The sequence below is a fragment of the Pseudonaja textilis genome, chromosome 1 (genome assembly GCF_049901715.1).
Source record: "Pseudonaja textilis isolate UNSWEBS1 chromosome 1, rPseTex1.2, whole genome shotgun sequence".
In the NCBI taxonomy this organism is placed as follows: domain Eukaryota; kingdom Metazoa; phylum Chordata; class Lepidosauria; order Squamata; family Elapidae; genus Pseudonaja; species Pseudonaja textilis.
This window is the reverse complement of record NC_141990.1, coordinates 231,307,108-231,332,691: the sequence shown is the minus strand read 5'-3', so window position 1 is coordinate 231,332,691 and position 25,584 is coordinate 231,307,108. Positions and strand designations below refer to the sequence as shown.

The 25,584-nt window shown below is 39.5% G+C and overlaps 1 protein-coding gene across 6 annotated transcripts in view; it reads left to right on the top strand.

The window, feature by feature from the left end:
- Positions 1-22,522: 22,522 nt before the first annotated feature.
- IRF7 (interferon regulatory factor 7) overlaps positions 22,523-25,584 on the top strand; it is a 29,102-nt gene continuing 26,040 nt past the window's right edge. For 2 of the 6 annotated variants that reach the window (XM_087920923.1, XM_087920920.1), the window contains exon 1: positions 22,569-22,620. The gene's annotated coding sequence lies outside the window, so the exon portion shown is untranslated. Of the gene's footprint in view, positions 22,625-23,001; positions 23,070-25,584 lie in introns of those variants that run through there. The other 4 variants (XM_026706636.2, XM_087920918.1, XM_087920919.1 and 1 more) reach the window with 3 other exon arrangements.

Genomic DNA, 25,584 nt, shown 5'->3' with positions numbered 1-25,584 from the left:
CTTAGGTCCATTAAGATGACTTTTTAACATCTCAGCCAACACTTTGGAAGGGTTTTTTTTTCCATTTTTGGATGAAAAGGTTTCATTCGCTTTGTGTATTTGAATGTTTCTTTTTTCTGCCAATAAATAATTTTTTAATCTTATTTTTTAAAAACAACACAAATTAATGGTTCACATATGAGTATTGGGGTTTTAATTTTTTCTTTAATGAAACACGCATTAGGTTCTCAAGTTATATACGATAAACTACAGGATACTTTTCTATATAATTTACAAAGAGCTGAGTTAAAAGCTGCTAACCCAAAGAATGTTTTAATCTTATTCTGTATAAATAATTTTGACACTTAAGGAGAGGAGAGGCACCTGCTGGTTAAAAGAGGGATTTCCTTTTGCTGCCAATATTCATAATCCTACAACTCAAAAGAGCAACGTGGGGAAGGTTGCTTATGCTGCTTTCAGAATTATATTTCTGAAGTACAGAAATAATTTTATATTCAAAACCACTTAATTCTTAATTTTATATTCAAAACCACTAAAAACACTGCATCTTTTACTCTGTTACAGGCTAAGCCAAAGATTCCTCTGTCTGGACTTCTGTTTGAAAATAACAGGATAATTATCTGAGCTCACAAATTAGACATGGGCAGATAAGCACGTTGGTTTCTAGGGTAACAAAGATCAAAAACAGATGCCAAACCAATACCATGAATAAATACAGCCTCGTATGTAATGAAACAGTACTGTATATGATGGCATCAGGAAATTGGGCTGGATAATCAGGCTCTATATCAGGGGTCTTCAAACTTGACAGCTTTAAGACTTGCGGACTTCAACTCCCAGAATTTCTCTTCCAGTCATGTTAGCTCAGGAATTCTGGGAGTTGAAGTCCACAAGTCTTAAACTTGCCAAGTTTGAAGACCCTTGCTCTATATAGAGTTATAGCAGTGATTTTTGTCTAGTGTTAAAATGATTAAGTTAACGCAAAATAACATTTATGCATTACCAGCTGAAGATTTTTATTTGTATCAAACTATATCTCAGCGAGTTGCAGTCAAAGAGAAGTGAAAACAGGAAACAGCCATTCTCAAAGAACAATTTACTGCAGAAGACCATTACAACATATTTTTACTTGAAGTCAAAAGAGTAATCAAACTATGTGTACCATTAACAACTCCCAAAACCAGAAAAAACGAATTACCCATAACAATAAGGAAGCTTCAATCCAAAAAGAGATCACTCTGGCAGAAAAACAAATCTGGTCACGTTGCCAACTTCAAAAGCTGATACAAAAATTTATGCCACCAGATAAAAACTGAATGCACCAATTATAACATTAAACAAGAAGAAAAACTTCTATGCACCAATTCCACCCACGCTTTCTACAATTTTGTAAACAACAAACTAAAAGACTCAAGGTCCATCCCATCCCTGAAAGGACCTAATGGTAAAGACTGTAACAATGACACTATTAAAGCCAACCTCTTTAACACATTCTTTGGCTCAGTATTTGTAAACAGCAATGGATCATGCCCAGTATTTCCTAATTGAACCACAGACAACTACAATGATCTAATACATATCGATTTTACAGAGACAATGTTGAAAAAGCACTATGCAATCTAAAACCATCTCTATCTATTGGACCGGACGGAATATGTGCCTACTTCTTTAAAAAGCTATCCACTGCCATAGCAGAACCTTTAAGCATAATCTCTGAAAAATCTTTCAGGACCAGCTCCTCACCAAAACTATGGTCACAAGCCATGGTCATCCCCATCTTCAAAAAGGGAGACCCCAGCCTAGTTGAAAATTACAGACCAATCTCTTTATGCTGCGTCACCTGTAAAATCATGGAATCAATTATTAACCAACCCATCATCCTCCACTTAGAAACAAACAACCTACTCTCCAATAAACAATTTGGTTTCAGGAAAAAACTATCCTGTAATCTGCAACTCTTACACTGCAAAAACATATGGACTACACAACTCAATCAGGGCAAAGCAATAGACTCAATCTACATAGACTTCTGTAAAGCCTTTGATTCAGTGGTACATGACAAACTACTCCTAAAACTAAAATCTTACGGTATCTCTGGACACCTGCATAACTGGATAGAAGCATTCCTGTCAAACAGACAACAAATGGTCAAAATTGGGAGCGTCCTATCAAATTCTGTACCTGTCAACAGTGGTGTCCTCCAAGGCAGTGTTCTAGGACGAACTCTTTTCATACTCTACATAAATGACCTCTGTGATCATATCAAGAGCAACTGCGTTCTCTTCGCTGATGATGTAAAGCTATTCAACACCACAGACAATACTGCTACCCTTCAAAAAGATCTTGACTATGTATCAGAATGGTCAAACAAATGTCAACATCATATCTCAAGAAATAAATGCTCTGTCCTACATATTGGCAAAAAAAATCAGAAAATAAAATACAGGCTGAATAGTCAAGACCTTGTTGATGATCCAAACTCTGCAAAGGACTTTGGAGTACTCACCTCTAATGATCTAAGTGCTAGAGCCCATTGTAGCTACATAGCCAAAAAGACGTTAAGAGTTGTTAACCTAATCTTACGTAGCTTTTTCTCTGGTAATATTACACTAATAACTAGAGCATACAAAACATTTGCTAGACCAATACTCAAATACACCTCATCAGTCTGGAACCCACACAGTTGAGAAATCCAGAAATATTTCACAAGAAAAGTTCTCCACTCCTCTACTCGTTGAAGAATACCTTATGCCACCAGACTCGAAATTCTAGACCTAGAAAACCTAGAACTATGCTGCCTTCGGTCCAATCTAAGTATAGTATGTAAAATTATACATTGCAATGTCCTACCTGTCAATGAATACTTCAGCTTCAACCATAACAACACAAGAGCAAACAATAGATACAAACTCAAGGTTAATCACACCATACTTGATTGCACGAAATACGACTTCAGCAACAGAGTGGTCAACATCTGGAATACTCTACCTGGCTCTGTGGTTTCTTCCCCAAACCCCAAAATCTTTAACCTTAGACTGTCTACTATTGACCTCACCCCTTTCCTAAGAGGTCTGTAGGGGGCATGCATAAGTGCACCAATGTGCCTACCGTCCCTGTCCTATTGTTTCTTTTATTTTTTATTTTTCTTATATGTATCCATGTATTCATAACTATGTTTTTACTTATACCTATTATCTTGTAAGCAATTGACAAAATAAATAAATAAATTTAAATATTCAGAATATTTGTTTTTACATTTTACAGGAAATAAATATTGTGTTTCAAGGAAAATAGTTCAACAGGATTTTTTAAAAATAATGCCACAAGTCATACACAACCTGACATTTATCAAATCTTGGGAATGCTAGTGTTACTACTTTGCATTGATAGTTACCTGAACTGACTCCATTCCTTATTGTTTGAATATTGGACACATTACTTTCTAAGGACATTGCCAGTAGATGGTGCTCTTCAGTTGTCTGTCTCTTACAAAGGTTTAAAGCCTGACTTCCTTGTTTATAAACTTTAGAGTTGCAAAGGGAGAACTGACAAAGGGGTTGAAGGTAAAAGGGCAAAGAGGTTCCCACAATATCTGAGCACAAAACTCTATTCTGAAGGACTGTGGACCATCCAGAAAAATATTGTGAGGCATCATGGGACTGAGAAAGAATCATTAAAAGTTTATCTGTTCTCCGCTCCCCCTCCTCTCACCATGGCAAGATTATGATTCATCCTGGGTTCTTTCACTAATGGAAGAAACTCTTACCCTGACAGAAAATCTCTGTTGGTGCCAGGCAACCCAATGTTTACAACACATTCTTCAAAGCAGTAAGTATACATGATTGCAGAAAATCATTTGTGCTGCTGTTTCACCACAAAGTAGTTCTAGAGGAGAATCTAGGAACAAGGACCAATGTTTGCACTCTGGATTTTCAATTATTACATTAATCTGATGATTGCCTAGGTTTGTTGGATGAGAATAATTGGGATTTTGACTTTGTTTTTCAACTGCAAGTAGTATGGCTGTGAAAAACCGCACATCCAGTTCTTACATCAGTGGCTGTAACTGGGAATGTTATTTCTATTCTTGTGAAACATATGAGAAATCTGACAGAGCTTGCACACTATTGGCTGAACAATGTTGACTCAATGGAGAAAGCTCCATGTTGGGAGGTTTGGCATGTTGTGCCTTCTGTGGTTAAGTAATCCTATATACACACCCAGTTTCTACACCATTCTTTGCATTTCTGGCTTTTCTGTTAATACCATGCCACCACTGGCTCAAAATGCCATACTGTATACAATATACTATAATCAAGATAAGCACATGCTTTGAAAAAGTGTTTTTCCCGGTGAGACCGGTCTATCAGGGCAACCTGGTCTGCCCAAATATGGGACAGACCATACATACTGCTTCCGCTTTCGCCTCTCAGCCTCAATCCAGGAGCCTTCACAGGCAGTCGCTTCCACGACAAACTATTTCATGTTACATTTGTCTTTGTCGGTAACTTTTAATTTAACACACATGCTTTGAACATCTTCCATTAAGTGAGGTTTTTTTTTTTAAAAAAAAAAGATCCCCTTCACCCCTATGGGTAGTATGCCTGGAATTCTGTGGAGATTCTGTGCAGTATCTTAGTTGTTCCTAGCATTGCACTCTTCTGGACAAAGTGCTCTGATGTTGTTCCTAGGATCTGTGGGAGCCACTCTCCCAGCTCAATGTTGCTCCTACCACAATGGACTACTTTGGCCTTTACTTTTCACATCCTCTCTAGTTCTTCCTTCAGGTCCTGGTATTTCTCCAGCTTCTCCTACTCCTTTAAAACGTTACTCTCACTTAGCATCTGTACCTTGATCAAAACCGCTATTTTCTGGACCTTCTCTACTACCACAATTTCTAGTTCATTGGCCAGTACTTGCCTGTCTGTCTGAATCTGAAAATCCCACAGGATCTTGGTTCCTATTACGCGCCACAATCTTCTGTGGAATCTACCATTTGGACTTGGAAAAGCCTATCACATACACAGTGCAGATATTTCTGTACACAATGCCAGTTATTTGATTGTGCTGTTCAGTGCATATTATTCTGCCCTGGATCTTATACACTACCACTGTACTGTACGTTGGACTGTCTGTGAGGCATCTCTGCGCAGACTGAACCCTGGACTGCCACAAAGAGAAGGGGGTCAATTTATTTTCCAAAGCACCAGAGAGCAGGATAAGAAATAATGGATGGAAACTAATCAAGGAGAGAAGCAATCTGGAATGAAGGAGAAACTTTCTGATAGTGAGGACAATTAACCAGTGGAACAGCTTGCCTTCAGAAGTTGTAGGTGCTTCATCACTGGAGGTTTTTAAGAAGAGACTGGACAGCCACCTGTCTGAAATGGTATAAAGTCTCCTGCTTAAGCAGGGGTCTGGATTAGAAGACGCCCCAAGATCCCTTCCAGCTCTATTCTGATTGGCCCAGCATCTATGGATCTGGTGCTCGGTGCCTGTTCTTGTGCTGCTTTGGTGTTAATGCCTTTAGATACCTTACAGTTGCCACTGGATGCTATCATCTTAAGGGAAAAAACACAACTTAAACATTATCTGGGAATGAGATTAAACACGACAATGTGACATCATGGCAGGAAAAAAATATTTCATGATCATGTTTTTGTTGCATTAGGTACATTTGGGCAAAGGTGACCCTTAAAACTAAATTCCATTTGTTTGCCACTGTATCAGCTTCAGTGGGGTTTTATCCTGGAAACCCCATGACATATACATCATAATTAAGAGATGGCAATGGATATGGGAAATGTATGGATTGCTTTGAGCATTATTTCTACAAATAATAGCAATAAATTGCAATCCTAGAGAGTGACCTTACAGTATTTCTATGATGCTTTCTGGATTTATTTTCCATCATGATCAAAGTCCATTTGTAAGACGGGAGGACCATGTTAACTCCTGATCGTGTTTCCAGCAAAGAGTATTCACATGCCTTCAATATTAGGGGTAAAATATATGACTTGTAGTCACTGGCATTTTGAGCTTTACTCACGAAGTATTACCATCTTATGATAGACTAGCTCTATACCCATGCTTCGCTACAAAACTATGTGGTTGGGCTTAGTTTTTTGGGAGGAAAGTAAGGGGGGAGGGAATTCTGCCTCTGCCTACCAGCATCCAGCGGTATTCATCTGGCTAGCATCCTGTCAGTGTGTCAGAGAGTTGAGGGCTGTTTGGAAACTGAAACAATATTTGTTGTGTGAGCAAGGAGACAGCAAGGAGCCTGGGTGTGGCTTAGCTCAACTGTTCTGTACTAAAGCTGGCTGATGCTGTGAAACTGAAACTGAAACTCCTCTCCTCTGCTTGTGTTTTGCATTTGGAAGAGATTTCTTTTCAGGTGGGGAGTGGGAATAGAACTCCTTAACATCAGAGCATGTTAATAATAATAATAATAATAATATAGACAGTCTCAGACACGGCAGAGTTAACTGCTTCTGTTTACACAGTCCTTGGCAGTCTTCCTGGAATCTCGTCTGGCAAGTCCGAACTAACCATAAATCAAGACGCTGCAGCCGAGTGTATCAGACGTAACACCAACCAAAATGACACCTTGCTTCGAATGGAGATTCAGAGCTAGCATGCTTCCTTATATTCCCTAAGGGGTGTGTCAGTCTCTTTTCTGTGTCCGTTGGATGGCCCGTTTCTGCTTACGTCTTTGCCGTGCGTCTATCCAACATTGCTTGGTTTGTCCTTCAACTAATGACTCCAGCACGCTCTCCTGATTGTCTGTTAACAACACCTGAGGTTCAATCAGGGAGGGAGATTCAGGGGAGGAAGATGACTCTGAAACTTCCAGTAAATTAGGCTCATATCTCAGAGTCAAGTCCTCTTCTTCCTCCCGACTCCCTTCAATGTCGCTCAATAATGCAGGCTCGAATCTCAATGCCAGATCTTCCTCATCACTCGAGCCTACATCTGCTGACTGACCAGGTTCAAACCTCGGAGGCACAAATATATATATATATATATATATATATATATATATATATATATATATATATATATATATATGGATCTTTGGTTGTTGGGTTTTCTCCGCGTAAGATTTGAAGTATCTAGGCAACGTTTCGATGAAGTCTCATTCATCATCTTCAGGCTTCTGTCTCCGGCTCTGTGCTTCTCAGAGTAATGTGAGATTGCAGCTGCTTCCTCCTTTTAACTGCCAGTGGGGTGGGACTTGATTGGGTGGGGGCTTGGCTGTGTTCTGATTGGGTGGGGGTGTGTTCTCATTGGTAGGGGGTTTGGCTGTGTTCTGATTGGTTGGGGGTTAGCCGTGTTCTGATTGGTTGGAGGCGTGTTCTGTTCAGGTGGGGGCTTGGTTGTGCTCAGGTTAGTCTTAGTTGCTGGGAGATTTGAGCTGGTGAGTTGTGATCTTGCTGTCTGGCTTCGAGTTCGTGGTCCTTCTGCATCTTCATAGTGGGTGTCGGTTTGCTTCATGTATGGCTCGGAGGGGTTTGAAGTGGGTAGTGATGCAGCTGCCGTGCAGCTTCTGGTCCATGGTCGTGTCTCTTCTGAGTGGGTGGGAGTCTGTTTTCTACATGGAAGTGTGGTGGTGGCATCTTGTGTGGCTCTCATGGGTGTGGGTCTGGTGTCCTTCTTCATGTTAGGTACTCGTCTGTTCATGAGGGCGGGTTTCCAAATGGCTGGAAGGCGGGAGGTGTCATCTCGTTTGTTCATGCTGTGTGGGCGTTTTCTATCTCTATGGCTTCTCTGATTATTCTGCTGTTGAAGTGTTCGGTTTTGGCGATAGTTCTGGTATTTTTAAAATCAATTTCATGTCCTGTGGCTTTGAGGTGTTGGACCAGGGAAGAGGTCGTTTCTTCTTTTTGATTGAGTTCTTATGTTCTTCAATGCGTGCACTTATTCTTCTGTTAGTTTGTCCAATGTATGTGGTAGGGCAGGCAGTGCAGGGATTTCATATACTCCTTGGTTTTCTAATTCGATTTTGTCTTTGGGGTTTCTTAGGATGGTGGATATTTTTCTGTTTGTGCAGAATGCTGTTTTGATGTTGTGTTTTTGGAGGATCTTGCTAATTTTGTCTGTAGTGCCTTTTATATATGGGAGGAGGGCTTTGCCGTTTTCTTGTTCTCTGTCTTGGATTTTGGTTGGGGTTTCTTTTTGGATTAGGTGGGTAATCTTCTTTCTTTGGAATCCATTGGCTGCAAGTACGTTGGTGAGAGTGTGTAGTTCGGTTTTTGGTGTTGTTCATCGGCTAAGCATTTTGTTCTGGAGATGAGTGTCTTGGCTACGGAATTGATCTGTGCTGGGTGGTGGTGTGAGAGTGCATGTAGATAGCGGTTAGTATGTGTTTTCTTCTGGTAGATGGTGTGTCCTAGGGAGCCATTGGATCTTTTGTATACCAAGACATCTAGGAAGGGAAGTTGGTTGTTGGCTTCTGTTTCCATGGTGAATTGTATTTTGGGGTGTAGGCTGTTGAGGTGTGTGAGGAAGTTGTTCAGTTTTTCTTTCCCATGTGGCCAGATTATGAAGGTGTCATCTACGTATCTGAGCCAGAGTTTGGGTTTGTGGTCGTATTTTTCTAGAGCTTGTGTTTCAAAGTGTTCCATGTAGAGGTTTGCGATGACAGGTGAGAGGGTGATCCCATGGGTGCTCCTTCTATTTGTTTGTATTTTTGTCCATTGTAGGTGAAGTATGTATTGGATAGGCAGTGGTTGGTTAGATCTAGGATGTGCTTGGGGGTTGTATTTGTTTTGGATGGCTGTCAAGGCTTCTTTTATTGGCACTTGGGTGAAGAGGGATATGACATCGAAGCTTACTAGTAGGTCGCTAGGTTGTAAGTTTTGTTTCTTTATGATCTCGATGAATTGGAATGAGTTTCTTACGTGTGAGTTGATGGATTCTGCATAAGGTTGTAGTTGTTTGGCGAGAAATTTGGCTAGGTTTTGTAGAGGTGAGCCTATGGAGCTGACTATTGGTCTGAGTGGGGTTCCTTCTTTGTGTATTTTGGGGAGACCATAAAGCTTGGGGCATCTGGATGATTTTTCTCTGGGTATGATTCGTTGCTGGATTTCTTCACTGATGGGGAGGCTTTTATTTTGGATTTGGTAGTTTTTTCTAGGTAGGTGGTGGGGTCTGTCTTTAGGGGTTTGTATGCGGGGTCTTGGAGTAGGTTGGTTAACTTGGTTTGGTAGTCAGATGTGTTCATAACCACTGTCGCATTGCCCTTGTCTGCTGGTAGAATTATTATGCTGGTGTCTTCTTTCAGGTTAAGTAGTGCAGTTTGTTCTTCTTTGGATAAGTTGCTTTTGGGTGGTTTGCTAGTGCAGAGGATGTTGGTGATTTCAAGTCTGATTTTGTTAGCATCATCAGGGTTGGTTTTGGTCAGGCTGGTTTCAACTCCGCATATGATGGTTTCTGTGGGGATGTGTTTGGGAGCGACAGCAAAGTTGAATCCTTTTGAAAGGACCTTGGTTTCAGCTTCAGTGAGGATCTTGTCTGAGATGTTGTGCACTGTTTGTTTCATGTGTGGCTGTGGGGGAGGAGTTGGTTTCTGGCGTTGTTGTAGTTTCCTGAGTTTGTTGGTGTGTGTGTCTGTCTTGAGGGTGGTCTGTGTTTCGGCTCTCCAGACAGCGAGTTGTTTGGATTTGTCCCAAAGTAGAGGGTGAATCTTGTTGCTGAGTCTGAGGTGGAGTGTGAGGAGATCTTTGTTGATTTGGTCTAGGAGAAACCTTTTTGTGTGAAGTTCATTTCTAATTAGGGCCAGTTCTGTTCTTTTTAGGATGCGTTTGGTGGCTGCTGTGTTGGTGTGGAATTTCAATTGGAAGCTTGTGGGAATTAAATTTTGATCTCGGCAATTGCATAAGAATGCAAGGTCACATAAAATGGAGGCTCTTTGGACTTCAAGTTTTTCATAAGTCCTGGTCAGATGTTAGTTTTAATTATGTTCTGCATGAAGACATGCTTCCTCTGTGTGCCCTGAATCTCCTTGTTTCTTTTCCTTGTTATTTTTCATCTGCAAAATAGAATTGAAACTAGCATGGTGATAAAGCTGCTTGCTTCTGCATTTTATTACAGAAGGAAAAGAGAAGGGTTATATCAGGCTATCATTTGTAGAGCAACTTTATGCTTAGATCAACAGGAAGTTGAGTTTGAAACAAATGTAACCTATCGCAGGGAAGAAGCAAAGTAGGGCCTTTCCATCAAGAGTCCCACTGGGGTCACTCTTTTAAGATTAGCAGAGGGACATACTGAACAGTGAATGTCACTTCAGTTCATTCCCTTTTGCTGCCAGGTTGCTCTATTCAAGATACGTTGAGTATACCATTTATGGGTAGTCCTTGACTTACAACAGTTCATTTAGTGACCATTCAAAATTACAATGGCATTGAAAAAAGTGACTTATGACTGTTTTTCACTCTTACAACCTTTGTGGCAGCCCTATGGTCATGTGATCAAAATTCAGCTGCTCGGCAACTGGTTCATACTTATGACAGTTGCTGTGTCCCAAGGTCCTGTGATCACAATTTGCAAACTTTTTGACAAGCAAAATCAATGGGGAAGCCAGATTCACTTCAAAGGCATCTTACTAACTTACCCACTGCAGTGCTTCACTTAACAACGGTGGCAAAAAAAGATCATAAAACGGGACAAAACTCACTTAACAACAGGAATTGGGCTCAGTTGTCGGTCATAAGTTGAGGATGGTCCCATCGTTTGGTTTTTGTTAATCATTATATGACAGTAGTTTATTTTACAGCAATCTTTTCCCCACCCTAATCTACACAAGCTCACCTACAATTATGGATCTGAATGGGTGTTGTGGTTCGCCGGCAGCAGGTGCGGATGGCTGAGGTCTCAGAGAGCGAGGACTCAGATGATGGCCCTGCGTGTGATGCAGAGATGGGGCCAGGACCATCAGGGAGTGGAATGCTGCCTTGGAGATTGTGGAGGCTGGCAGCAGTGATCCCCAAGGAGCCTGTGCCAAGCGCGCGCAGGGCTGCTCGAAGGAAAGAGCAGCCGCAGCAGCATGGGTGACTTGGGTGACTTGGAAGTAAGGCTGCAAGGTAACGGCCCCTCCCTTTAGAGATAAAAATCAGCTGAGAAACGTTCTTTGCAGGAAGGAAAGAAGTTTTTGCACTCAAGCCTTGTGGACATTTGGACTCTCCTAGTTTGTGTTTGGAGACTCTTCGTGTTTGAAATATTGCTTGGCAACTTTATCCAGTGTTCTTATCAGAGACAATTAGTTTGAAACAGCCTTTTAACCAGGAAGGAACGGAATTTGTAAAGAATCATTAAAAGGTTTTGCTGTTACTTCCGTATCATGTTTGTTTCCTTGGAACAAAATTTGGGTCAGAACAATGGGGGGCAATTGGTTAGGTCTCTTTTTAACACAGAATGGGCAACTAAATACTGGTTAATTAAGAGATGATGCCACCAAGAAGAATTCAGAATTAAACATATTACAAAGAACCAGAACAATATAGAAACTGTTTAGAAATGATCACAAGAAAGTTCACATTCATCTGGAACAGTGTTATGGCCTATTCCTACGTCAATAAGTCTCTGGATGCCTGAAATGGGCTCTTTGGACATTTTAATGCATTGAACAACTAAATAATCCTTTGAGCACTGGAGTCATAGCTCATATTCTATGGCTTGCTTAACTGTGGCTTCTTTAAAGCACAAATGGCTGGATTCACACTATGCACTAAAGTATATAGCACAGTATACAAATTAAAGTGGTGTGGTTCATATAGCATGATAAGCTGAAACCAAGTAAACTGCATTCATGGCTTAACGTGATGTATGGACCAAATCTATTTCTTGACATTTTCCTATTTCCTATTGATTTTATCCTTACCTTGTCTCCAAAGGATAGAGGAATCCTTCTGCATCCTTTATAACTTGCAAGAACGCAAGGGCTCATCTTCTTCTCCATTGGCTGAGTACAGACAATATTGATTTCAATCTATCTGCATCACCTGGTAATTGTAGCTCATCAAATGTCTATTTAATGTACAAGAGCAATCTGTCCTCCTTAGGTCCTCTGGCAACTTTAATATCATTTAAACTGTCCATAATGTATGGTAACAAAACTATATGTACAGTAAAATAGGTATGCTATAACTGAACTGTAAAAATCCAAATTTCTATTGGGTTGCAGTACAGAAATACAGAAAACTTTAATTCTGCTGCCAGCTAGTGGTCATCTGGATTCTTGTAACCTTGAGATAGCATACCTAGTTAAAAAGTAAATATACTGAGCCTTTAAGGATATGTATATTTAACACCAAGCCTGTTAATGCTCCTGACAGGGCTTTGAGCCAATAATATATTGCTGGGTGGGTGTAGTGCAGATAATTTTGCCATGTCGCTTTCCACTTCTGAAAAAAAATGTTATCACAAAAACTGCATGGACTGTTTTGAACGCATAAAATAAAATTGATCAAAAATTTTGCCAGACAGCTAATTCTTTGCATTATGTGTGAAGTAAAATTATTTTTTCAAAAATGCAATGCAAGCTATACATCCAGAAACAAAGGCTGCAATTCACTACTCAGTTCATCGCTATAAACATCACTGTACAAGCAATCCACCTTCAACTTCATTTAATTTAAACGGCTGTTAAAGGCACAGGGACAAAAGCTGAAAAGCCTAATCGTGTGCTGCTGTTTAAAAGCAGAAAAAATCTGAATATTGTATGAATATTGTATTCCCTTATGACATAAGGGAAAATTAAAGGTACTTTGTATGTATAGTAACATATTTATACTTTCAGTTTCTTTTTTATGCAACTATTGGGATCTCCACAGAACAAAAATCTCCCCCTCCCCCGGGTATTTCCTCCCAGGGCAAAAGTGGTGGAGTTTCATTAGGAAAATAGGTGGGAGGAAGAGTCAAACTCATATTGCTCTTTTGTCTAGGTTAAGGCCGCTGAAACTGCTTTTTAAAAAGAACATAAGTATGATTCTGTTGTTAACAGACCATCTACTTTTACCCTAAATCCATAGAACACAGAAGGCCAAAATTCTGAGCAAACATATAAAGCATTGTGTTTCTATTATCATTCCTCATATATGGCTAACAAGTATCCCATGAGGCCATCTTTCAGGGCTGAGGCTAGCAAGGCTGGAAAGAAGGAGTCAGAGACCAGAACTGGACATTATCAATGTCCTCTGAAGGTCCCTTCAACAACCAAGATCAAGAAATATGTTGCCATTGTTAGAAGTTAAAACCCACCTGTCTAAATGAAATGTTTTAGAACATATTAAAAAGGCAGAATATTTCCCCTAAAAGTGAAGTAGAAACTCAAAGAGGCAGAAACTCAGCCCCCACCACCTTTGTTAATGGACCATTAGGGCCTGGGCCAGACTATTCTACATAACAAAGATCTACCTAAATGGCAGAGCCATTTAATTGCCCTTCATTGCATCACCCACCAAGTTTTAACAAAACTTAGCACACAGACAACCTACAAAGCTAGCTATAACCTCTGACAGCCACCAATCAGGATACTCTTCCTGAGGCACAGGAAGTTCAAAGCCAGAGAGGGTATAATAAAACCCAGGGACTCTCAGCATCTCTTCCCTTTTCTTTGCCCAAGAGCTCCAAGGCATGTGGTCCTGTCCACCATTAAACCATCTTTCCAAACAGCCTCCATGAATCCAATGTCTTTTTCCCCACTTGGAATTGAACCCAGAAGGGTATTTCTTCCAGCACCATATAAGAGCAAAGAAAGAGATAGAAGATATGAATTCTAGGTCTCCTATAACTATAACTTGGAAGATCCTACAATAGTTATTTCCTTAATTATTAGAGTTTCTAAGCTAATAACATATCTATCCAGGCTCTGTCCGTGAGTCTCCAATTGCAAGGTCTTGCATATGTAAGTTATATTTCTAATCTACAGGATCCTGATCCATGCCTTGGGTGAAATTCTGATGCATCTCTGAAAGAGAGTTTGATATCATAGGCATGCCTCAAACTTTTTAAATAAAAAAACCCCACAGGTTTTTATTGAGCTGAGGAATAACCACCCTACCTGGTTTTTTATTAGAAGATATTTGGCAAAGTTACAAATGTCAGGTAAGTTTCACTTCCTGATCAGATAAGTTTCATTCTACTGGTAGAACATACTTCATTTTCCAGTTCCACATTCAAATTTAAAATGTCTTCAGTGTGTTCCGCAACAGCCAATGAAAATTAGTTAATACTTCCATGTACAGTATTTTTGTAATTCTGTGTCCTTTGATAACAAAACTTAAACAAATTATTAATTCATCAAGGGAATGGAGGCAAAATTCACATGTATCCATGTCAAAATGGTTCACACCAAGAACAGGATCTCATAGATAGACAGTCAGGCAGACAGACAGATAATAATTACTGCTTTTTACGAAAGGAGAATTTTGCAAGCTGTGGTTTCTTTTCCTCGAGGGCAAGCTGGACCACCACAAGTTCTCCTTCTCCTTCTTCTAAACATTAAAAATCTGTGATTTCTTTGAGTCCGATCACAAAACCCATTAGAATTTTTTTTTTATGGTCATGAGGTGAACCAGCCCAGATGCATTCTGGGAGCCCTCTGCTCATTTTGCTGAATGACATCCTAGATTTCAGCCCTCAAACCACTTCCCAAAAATTACAAACAACCTCAATTTCCTATTATATCTGAATGACATATAGAATTGCTCCGAGATGTCTGTGACATTTTGTTTTCCAGTTTTACACCCAAGCTTAATTTTTTTTTTCAATGTGTTTCTCAACAGACAAGACTGGCAGATATTAGATGTGAGAGACAGAATTGGCTATTGACTAGTTGGCTAATATGGGTTTTAATCAGCCTTCTCCAACTGGTGCTACCTAGATGTGTTACACTTCATATCCTACTATTCTCAACTCTTTGGAAATATAACCCAATGCATCAAGAGCATAGGATGGGCAAGGCTAGTTAAAACTAAGCTGCAGTTGCAAACAGTAGGCAGATATACATTTCTGCTTGGCCTATCAGTACTATGGGCCACTCACTATGTTCTGAGTACAGGAACAGATGGCATCACTCTCACCTTCTCCTTTGCAAACATAGCCTCTGACTGTGATTTCCAGCTTCAATTAAAACTGGTTTTCTGAGTGAAGCTGTTCTAAGTCCTTTAGCAGATGGTTTCCAAAGCTTTGTCCTGCTCTAGAAAAACCACCCCACCCCGGCATTGATTGGCTGCAGAGTAAAAGCAAGAGGATCAAATCCTGGCTTTTAATTCGTGCATTCACAATTACAACATTGTCAGACCATAGCACCACCACCATTGACAAGAGAGCTTTTTAGGGCCATTTTCAGGTTGCCTGCATTGTATTTTGCAGATTTGAGAAATCATGCAAGATTTTCTTTTTTTAGATTGGAGGCGTGGGGCAACTTTTCAGAAATGACTTTTCTATATCTTAGAAGGGGTTCTAATGGTCTCACATGTTCTGTCAAAAAAGAAGGAAGTTACAATAGTCACAAATTTCCCTCCTTTGTATAACTCTTTTTCCCCTCCTTTTAGGCTGAATTCAAAAAAGGAAATTGGGTTTGCTTCTGGTTCCTTTCTGCAACATCTGTGATACCACAATCATCTTGCATCTGTGGCCAAATCCTAGGCCACCTATCCGTTCTATTTTTTTTCTGCCATAAAAGTGTGCTTGCACAATCCAATATAGCCTCACGGGGCAAGATATCTAGAGATGCAGATAGTCCTTGTCTTACACAACAGTTCCATTTAGTGACCATTCAAAGTTACAACAGTGTTGAAAAAAGGGATTTATGACCATTTTTCATAATTATGACTTTTTTTAAAGGATACAGTAGAGAATTGATATATTTGATTATGAATGTTTTGACAGCCGCTAGAATTGTATTTGCGCAAAACTGGAAAAAATGAAAAAATTCCAATAGAAAAGGAGGTGGTAAAGAAAAAATTCTAATAGATAAGGAGGTGGTAAAGAAAATAATGGAATGTGCAGAAATGAGTATGAGAGAGCAAGAAGAAAAAGAGCATTATAAAATTTGGAATTTATTTTATCACTGGCTAGATAAGAAAAAAGAGAAATAAAATACACTATAGTATTAATACAATATAGTACTAAAGATAATACAATGTAATGATAGGTTGTAATTGGTTATTGTGAAATGAATGACAATAGGAATGAGGTTTGGTAAAAGTTGAGACTTGCTCGAAAAGGATGATGTGAATTTGTAATCATAGTCTAATAATAATTTGATAATAATGTGATATTAAGTGGACAGTAGCTTTGTACATTATGAAATGTAACATAAAATTAAGAGGGAATGACTGTTGATATTGTGCACAAAAGATATGTACCAACTGACACACTGTACAATGGAAAGAAGATTTTATTTGGTGTTTTGTGTTTTTGTGTTTGTTTATGTTTGTTGTTAAAAAATAAAATAAAAAATTACGAAATTATGACCATTTTTCATACTTATGACTTTTTTAGCATTCCCATGATCATGTGATCAACATTCAGATGCTTGGCAACTGGTTCACATGTATGATGTTTGCAGTGCCCTGGGTTCACATGATCACCTCTTGTGACCTTCTGACAAGCGAAGTCAATAGGGAAGTCAGATTCACTTAACAACTGTGTTACTAACAAATGCAATGATTCACTTAACAACTGTGGCAAGAAAAGTTGTAAAATGTTTCACATAGCAAAATAATTTTGGGGCTCAATTGTGGTCATAACACGAGGACTACCTGTAGTCCTCATTTAGCAACCATTTGAAGTTACAATGACACTGAAAAAAATAACTTATGACTAGTCCCTGCACTTATGACCATCGCACCCCCATTGTCACATGACCAAAATTCAGGTGCTTGGGAACAGGCATGTATTTTACTGAGTTATGTGAACTGGAATTAATTTTCCTTACTTTAACCAGAGAGTGCAAATACTGCAGAAGCATTTTGAGAGCTCGAAATAACATCTGTCATTAAAGTGTAAGGAGCACCATAATCATACAACGTAATTCCATTTCTTTATTTTGAAGGTAACCACATTTGTAAAAGTCTGACATATTTGCGACTCTTTTAAAAAAGGAGCAAACCTGAGAAAGACATATTTGTCTGCTAAACAATAAGAAATTGAATACTTTTCAAAATAAACTCTGAACTTCTTCACACATAAAAAGCAGGTTCTGACCAGTTCTGGAGAACCAGTAGCAGAAATTTTGAGTAGTTCGGAGAACCGGCAAATACCACCTCTGACTGGAGATTTTACAGTACCTTCTCCTGCCACGCCCACCAAGCCATGCCCACAGAACCGGTAGTAAAAAAAAAAATTGAATCCCACCACTGATAAAAAAGATCCACAATTTCATTCATCGAGTTACTTGGGGTCATCCACAGCTAGTTTTTTGCATCTCGTTTCTGCATCTTCAATGGCACTGCTTAATTTCTTCAAACAAGTTAGAGACAGAGCAACTCTATGAATAAGAAACTTAGTGTGGGTGGTTATTGCTGAACTTTTCAAAATTGTCAGACTATCATCTGATCTGACCACTAACCACAGAAAGGAAAGAGTGAAGCCAATACAGCTGAGGGATGGATAGTCCCATTTATGTAAAATCAGAACTCCTCCAAATCACAGAATAAATTGCTTTGAACATAAGAATGATCAAATGCTTTTAAAAAACGCTCTTGCTGCAGTGACTTAACAGTTACTTATTATGCAGAAATAAAATAGGTGGAGATTTTCCGCGCCTGTAATAAATGGAAGCTTTAAGTCATAATTTGGTCTGCTGATGAAAACCCATTGTTGCTTTTTCATTAGCTTAACAGGATTTGTTAACCTAGCCACTGTCATTGGTAACCCTTGATGAATGTTTTAGTGCTGGATTTCAACATACCAGCTATAATTTAATAGATTACCAACCCAACCAAATTGCAGAAACAGAATCAACAAAAAATTAGCAGTACTTCCTTCAGATAGTAAAGGACTTTTCTGCAAAAAAACTGGGTGGGGGGAATAGAATTGTACTTTGATAAGAATAAAGGCAATAAATACTCAATGCAGATGAAGGCAAGGAATACCTGATGCAGATAAAGAAAATGGTATTTTTGTGATATGCAAAACCAGCATGTTTAAAGGTTTAGGAAGTTATTTATGCAAGTTAGTTTTCTGCAATGCATTCAAAGTTACAATAGCACTGAAAAAAGTGATGTATGACCATTTTTCACACAACCATTGCAGCATCCCCAGGGTCATGTGATCAAAATTCAGACACTTGGCAACTGATTCATATTTATGACGGTTGCAATCTTCCAGATCATGTGATCACCTTTTGCAACCTCCTGACAAGCAAAGACAATGGGGAAGCCAGGTTCACTTAACAACAGTGTTACTAACTAAAAACAACTGCAGTGATTGACTTAACAACCGTGGCAAAAAAAAAGTTGTAAAATGGAGCAAAATTCAACAAATGTCTCACTGAGCAACACAAATTTGGGGCTCAGTTGTGGTCATAAGTTGAGGACTACCTGTAAAAATTATAGTCTCGTGGCAGCTTAAAATCTACTGTGATAAAGTTAGTCCATAAATTTTCACCTACTATTTACCTGATGGAATGGACTCTCTTCCACAAAAGAACAACTGCAAAATGGAGGCTGTGGGAATCTCCCCTTTCCCTCAACTGCGGATGGGTCTAAAGACAATAAAAGGACACCACTGGCAAATTTCAAAACTCCATCTTGTTAACAGTTGCACTAAAAACTTTTTTGGAATGTCAGAAGGAAGGAAACAAAATCAGCCTAAAGAATCAGATGAGAGTCTCCTGAAACACAGGATTTGATCTCAATTCCACACCACACATAGCCCAACATTATGGTATAACAGGGGTGTCAAACTTGCAGCCCTGCGGGCAGGATGCGTCCACGTGCTGCCCCCCCCCCTTTAGCAAAGGGGGGAAAAGTCCTGATACATCACGTGACGTCTCAAGTTTGGTATAAAAACAATAGGAGTTTCCCACTACCACCACCCCCTTCTTTCCTTTCAGAGTAAGGAGGAAGTGAAGTGAGTCAGGTTAGAGACACACAGCAACATCTGGTTCAGGGGTCTCTTTGTGGCAAGTGTTTGTGCAACTTCAGGGGAGCTCAAGCAAATGAAATACCTCTTGCACTGAGAGAATGGTCAGCAGGCCTGTGGATGGGGAAAAGGACTGTTTAAGTGCGTTAGAAACAGAGGTTATACATAAAGCAAAACCTTTCTGAAATATGCCAACTAAGGATCACATCTTTATATACACAGACTTGGCAGTTTAATCTGTTTAAGAAGTCAATTACGTTTGCTGGGTCACATCTATGCTTGTACTATCATTTTAATTTTAATTTGCACAATACACCCATGGTTGAGTGTACCATGGTTGCCCAATAATGTCCATAACAAAAATTGTGTCAGAAGAGGAAACAGATTTCTTTAAAACTAGAACTAAGGATGTCTATGGAGACTCTCAGTCATCCAGGTTAGGATTGTCCCAAAAATGCTTTTTCAAGAGGCAACTAGACTTTCTGATTTTTCTTTGAAGACAAGGTGAGGCAGCTTCTTGGATGAGAAGCGAAACATCTTCAAAGAAAAAAACAGAAAGTCCCGTTGCCTCTTGAAAAAGCACCTTTAGAATTAAGTGTTCTGTATATGTATTTGCATTCTTGTAAACCTGTGTTCTGATTGGCTGATGATTTTAGATTACTCCCGTTGGGGCTGGGATTGAAATGAAGACAATTGCCATGAGGATTAAAGCAAGACATGGTTCCCAGAGACTCTTCATGCCATAGTAAAGGCATCTACAGGAGGATCAAAACTACCAAAGTAGCAGAGCAGTATCATGGTGCAAACAATGTGTCTTTGTATGTGTATGCACATGTATAAAAGAAGTTGGGCTTGCAGTGTAACAGAGGTCCATCATCTTGCTGATTTTGACACCCAGCTCTGGTGGATGTCTCTGTGCTGTGGTTAGGGGCAAGTGTGGAAGAGCCTATAACGGCTGACTAGCTGCATTTGAGAACATCAGTTGAAACTGGTGCCTTTTCAGATAGCATCCAGCTGTTAAAACTAGTGGCTGCTACTGCAAGATCCTTGATGATTTTATTTAAGCTTTGGTTTAAAATTATCCAAGCAATCCTGCATCTGCTGTTAACAAATTAAATGATTTAATTCCATCTTCAGTAACAAATACGGTATCACTATAGACCAGAAGTCTCCAAACTTGGCAACTTTAAGACTTGTGGACTTAAACTTTCAGAAGTTTGAGGACCCCTGCTATAGACATTCCATGAATGTCTCTGTTCTTCATCCTCAACTGTATTCATATAATCAAATACTCTTGTTTAAAACGATGTATATTGTAATAGCACAATTGGTATAATTGTCTTGCAAATAGAAGGTTGCCAATTTAAGGTGTGGCAAAAATATATTCTCTCTGTGTGTTTAGTTTTTCCAATCACCTGATTTTACAATAAAACGACTCACTGCACAAGCACAAAGAAAAGTAGGGACTTAAGAAAAAAATAGCAATTAAGAAGTCCTTCTGCTGGCTTTCAAACCAGCAAGCTTTTATTTATTTGGCAAAAGTTGCAGCAATGGTGCTGTTAGAGACCTATAACAAAACATAGGCTTAAAAGATATTGGAAAGAAACACATTAAGAAATACATTAATAAATCATTAGGAAATAATTTAAAGCTGGCTATTTTGCCACCATGTATGTGCATTTGATATTAATTCCACATAACTTTATATGTTTTTGTATATTTTAGAAGTATGTATGCAATGCACACCTGAACATGCACACATCTACATATACAAAGGTATATATTTAAATATATACTGAATCCCTTGTAAGTTGTTGCTGAACTGTCTTGACAGAATGTTCTTAACCCAGTTTAGAGTTACATCAGCATGAGCAAAGAACAGGAGCATTTAAAATAAGAAGTGCTGAAAAAGTAGCACCTGCAAGTTGGGCTATTCAAAAAAAATCAAAATGGAGGTTTCAACCATGCAATCAAAGCTTCATACCTTTATACATGTGTATGATATTAACACAAGTGGGATGAGGATTTGATTGCATGGTCTCAATTGCCCTCTTAAAGCTTTTTTTTATGCCCCCCCCCCATTGTTCTGCAGAGAAGCCTTCATCTGATTACAGAAAGCTAGCATGATGGAGTAAATTATCCTAAAGAAGAAATGCATGCTGAAATGGATTTGATTCATTTTTATTTAGAGTCTATACATTTTTCAAATGAACAAATCTCTAACGTGTCAAACCTTGCCCTATTCAGTAATGAACTCGACTAAATTTGAAATCCTTCCCGCATTAAATTCGTGTGCATTGCAGTTTTCTACAGATCTTGATTGCCCTGACATGGTTTGTATCACTCTGTGGACCTCTTGGCTCAATACGATAGAAGTTGTACTGTCGACTTATGACAATTGAGCTCAAAATTTCTGTTGTTAAGCAAGACATTTGTTAATTTATTTATTTTTTATTTATTTATTTTTGTCAATTGCTTACAAGATAATAGGCATAAGTAAAAACATAGCTATGAATACATGGATACATGTAAGAAAAATATATATATATATATATAAAAGAAACAATAGGACAGGGACGGTAGGCATGTTGGTTAAGTGAGCTTTGCCCCATTTTACAACCATTCTTACCATGAGTGATAGGTGAATCACTGCAGTGGTTGGGAACAAGGTTAAGTGAATCAAGCTTCCCCATTGGCTTTGCTTGTCAGTCTCAAAAAGGGAATCATGTGATCCCAAGATACTGCAACCATCCTAAAGATGAACCAGTTGTCAAGCGTCTGAAACCGTGGCAACTTTAAGACTTGTGGACTTCAACTCCCAGAATTCCTCAGCCAGCTTTGCTGGAATTCTGGGAATTGAGGAATTCTGGGAATTGAAGTCCACAAGTCTTAAAGTTGCCAAGTTGGAGACCCCTGCTGTATGGGATATAATTGTGAAAAACGGCCTGTCCTCATTTTGAACGGTCACTAAACGGAACTGTTGTAGGTGGAAAGACTGTTATCTAACACGGTTGCAGGGCACTCATTTGGGGAAGGTCGAACACCTGGAGAGCCTCCAACTTTCTCTCCTTATGCACATTTGTTTCAAAAAAGCAATTCTAACTGCAGTTTCGCTTTCTTGTATATACTTCTTTTCCAGAGGAAACCCAGCTGGCGAATGAAAGGTTAGCTTCTTGGAAAGCCGGGGCATTTTAGTGTGATCGCCCTCGACTGGGCGAGACCGCGCAGATGGGAAAGGAAACTTAATACTTTCGCGAAAGTCACGTGGTTTAGAGGAACGGCAGGGACCAGAGCCAAAGGCAGCCCGGCCTCTTGGCAGCCCTTGGAGAGGAGCGAAAGGCATTGCTCCCCCGCCCGCGCGCCAGGAGAGTGCCCGTTCGAAAGGTGGTTCTCGCTGATTGGCTGTCATCGGCCAATGAAATTGCCCTCCGATTTGGAATATAAGCATTGTGCCGAGGGCAAGAGATGTGTGGTGGTTTTCGCATTCTTCTCTGTGGCGCCGTCGGAGCTCTTCGCTGGTGAAAAAAAAAAGGTAATGGATTTGTCCTTTTTCATTGCAGTGGCTTTAACTCGCAGAAGGGAGTGTCTGGTTGTTTGTAACCTTCAACTGGTTGTTTCAGTCGTTGTCATATGATGCACTGAAAGGGTGCATCATATGGCAACAGTTTTTGAATGGACAAATTTCAGGTGGCTAACTTACAGAATGCATCCAAAATCCAGGATCTATTACTACTGTGCGGTTCAAATTTGGCAGTTGTGTGGCCACTTCATGGCTTGTTGCAGTCAGCTGTGATGTGATTGTCATTTCCAGTGCTCTCTGCCAGCTTCTTTACAAGGAAAATCAGTGAGGAAGTTACTCCTGCTCTCACTGTTCTTTTGCCTGCCAGTAATCATTCTGTTTCTCTATTTAGGTAAGGAAATACCTTTGAAACGGTAATCCAACAGAGCACAAGGTGGTCTAGGTAGGAGAGCACACGGTAAAATTTCCTGCTTTCATTGTCAGCCTTTGATCCCTTTCTGTGGTTTTGGATGTTGGGAAGAGGGAGATGATGAAATATGATTACATCATGCAACAGATGTTATGAATTATAGCTATTTTCCCTATAACAATGACTCTGTATAGTGAGTTGGGCTGAGGGAGGATGTGACTGGCCCACAGTCACCCAGCCGGTTTTGTATGTCCAGGGCTGGACTAGGACTCACAGTCTCCTGGCTTTGGCACCATTATATGTTGGAGATGATGTCTGCATTCACTGTTTGAACAAGTGTAGCACAGATTGACAAAAAAAAAAGATTGGTGGATTCCTAGTTTTATTTTTCTCCCCTTCCCCTAAATATCACCAGATCTAGGGTAATCCACATCTTAGCAGAGAATAGCATAGGAAGGGAGAGAGGAATAAGCAAATTGTGACAGATTGGTAGACCTGCAGCTGCAAAACCTGTTCCCAACCTTATACAAGTATTTTGTATGGCTAAATTCAAAGGAGCCCAACTAGCTGCTGACCAACTCTGCGTGGGGTACACAGCACAAACCTCTGCCTACCTCCTGGTCAGCTTAGCTTTTTGATCCCCACCAAGTTACAGGTGATTGATACTAACAACAGCTCTGATCTGGGGTAGAAGAGGTGGCAGGTGAAGCAGGATTGTTATTCTTCAAAAGGCTTCTGGAATTTCTTTCAGATTTTCTGTAACACAATTAAGGTTTTTCAAAATGTACCCCTTGTATATCATAACTGATGGTGAAGCTTCCTTAACTGACTGTGACAGCCCTTAAGCGTGCCACACAGCTGTTTTAGCACAAAAGACCTGTTATCTTCAAGTACACAATATAACCAGCTGAACATTGGTGCACAGATTTGTTGTGGAATACAGTAAAATGATAAAGTAGGTGTGGGTAATGATTTAGAAATATTGTGAGGAGTTGCAAAATCTTTTTATTAATAGCTCTTGTGGATCTGTTGCATAGAAAACTAACAACATCTTTTCACTATGGGCTTCTATCATACCAAACAGGAATGTTTATCTATTTGAGGCAAGTTTTGTTCATTCATTGCTTTAAATATTTATAGTCTTCCCTCCTGGGGTTCCTTCGAGATCAACTTTCAGTTTGAGAAAATCAAACTTGCAATATAGTCAAAACAGTCAAAATCTAAAAATAGTGTGAAATTGTCCTAATTAACACTTCACAATTTAAAAGGCAGTTTTTTTTAGCAAAAAATCTTTACAACATATTACTATGTCATCAAAGTAAGTTACAAGCAAGAGTACTACACAAAATGAGTTGTTTGAATTTTTATCACCTACTATCCTCACCCTCTAAAAATCTGAAAGAGAACACCCAAAAGCGATTATTTTGGTGGTCAGGCAGATCTATTCAACTAAAGGGACACGTGTTTTGGCTGATGCGCCCTTAAGTACAGCAAAATATCTCAGGTTTTGAAAAGCACTTGAACCATGTATACATTGTGTGGGGTGGGAATATTTGGGCTCAGAGATCACAATCATTTGAGGTTTAAAGGATGAAATATGGTAGATGAAAACTGCATAGATCTGATCAATAGTGTTGGACCCTTATCTGATGCCAAATCCAATTTAAATCAATCTAATTTGGAAACCCCATAACTTGACTTTTGCTCCCTCTTTGAAACTTTCCGACTTAGTACCTATCATTTGAAAACTATGTTTCATGATAAGAGCCTCAGTGGCTCAGTGATTAGAGTACAGTACTGCAGGCTACTTCTGCTGACAGCCAGCTGCCTGCAATTTGGCAGATCGAATCTCACCAGGCTTATGGTTGACAGCCTCTCATCCGAGGAGGGTAAAATGAGGACCCAGATTGTTGGGGGCAATATGCTGACTCTGTAAACTGCTTAGAGAGGGACGTAAAGCACTATAAAGCAGTATAAAAGTCTAAGTGTTATTGCTATATAGGCTGGCTCAGAAATCTGGAAATTGGGGATTCAAAATGGCTGAATGGTTGGAGAAGGCAGACACCTTCTAGGAATTGTCACCACTACTGGCAAGGACAGCGAGTTTAATTTCCCCATTCCATATGGAGTCAATGCCTTCTTTAGGGAGTGTGGCCCAAGCTATGGTATACTTGTTGAAATTGTGATAGAGCACTTTCTGGGAGGAATGTGATAACTGAATGAATTCAACCTGCCATAGTGATAAGGTGAGTTAACTATTACAGCATGATGTATGCCTGGTTTTATTTATCTATCCAGTAACTATGGCTATCGTATCTCATTCTGGGCACTGTGGGCAGTGAACAAAATGAAAACAGAAATTCATCAAAAGCCAATAAAACCATCAAGGCTCAATAAAAACACAAAGCCACCACAGGAGGGTTATACAGCAGTATCAGGAGCGCTCTCATGACAATTTATTTCACATACATGTGCACCAATGGGGAGAATGCTTAGAGTACTCTACCTACATGAGATTAGAGGGATGTAAACCCACAGACAATCTTTCTCTGGGGAAAGCCCA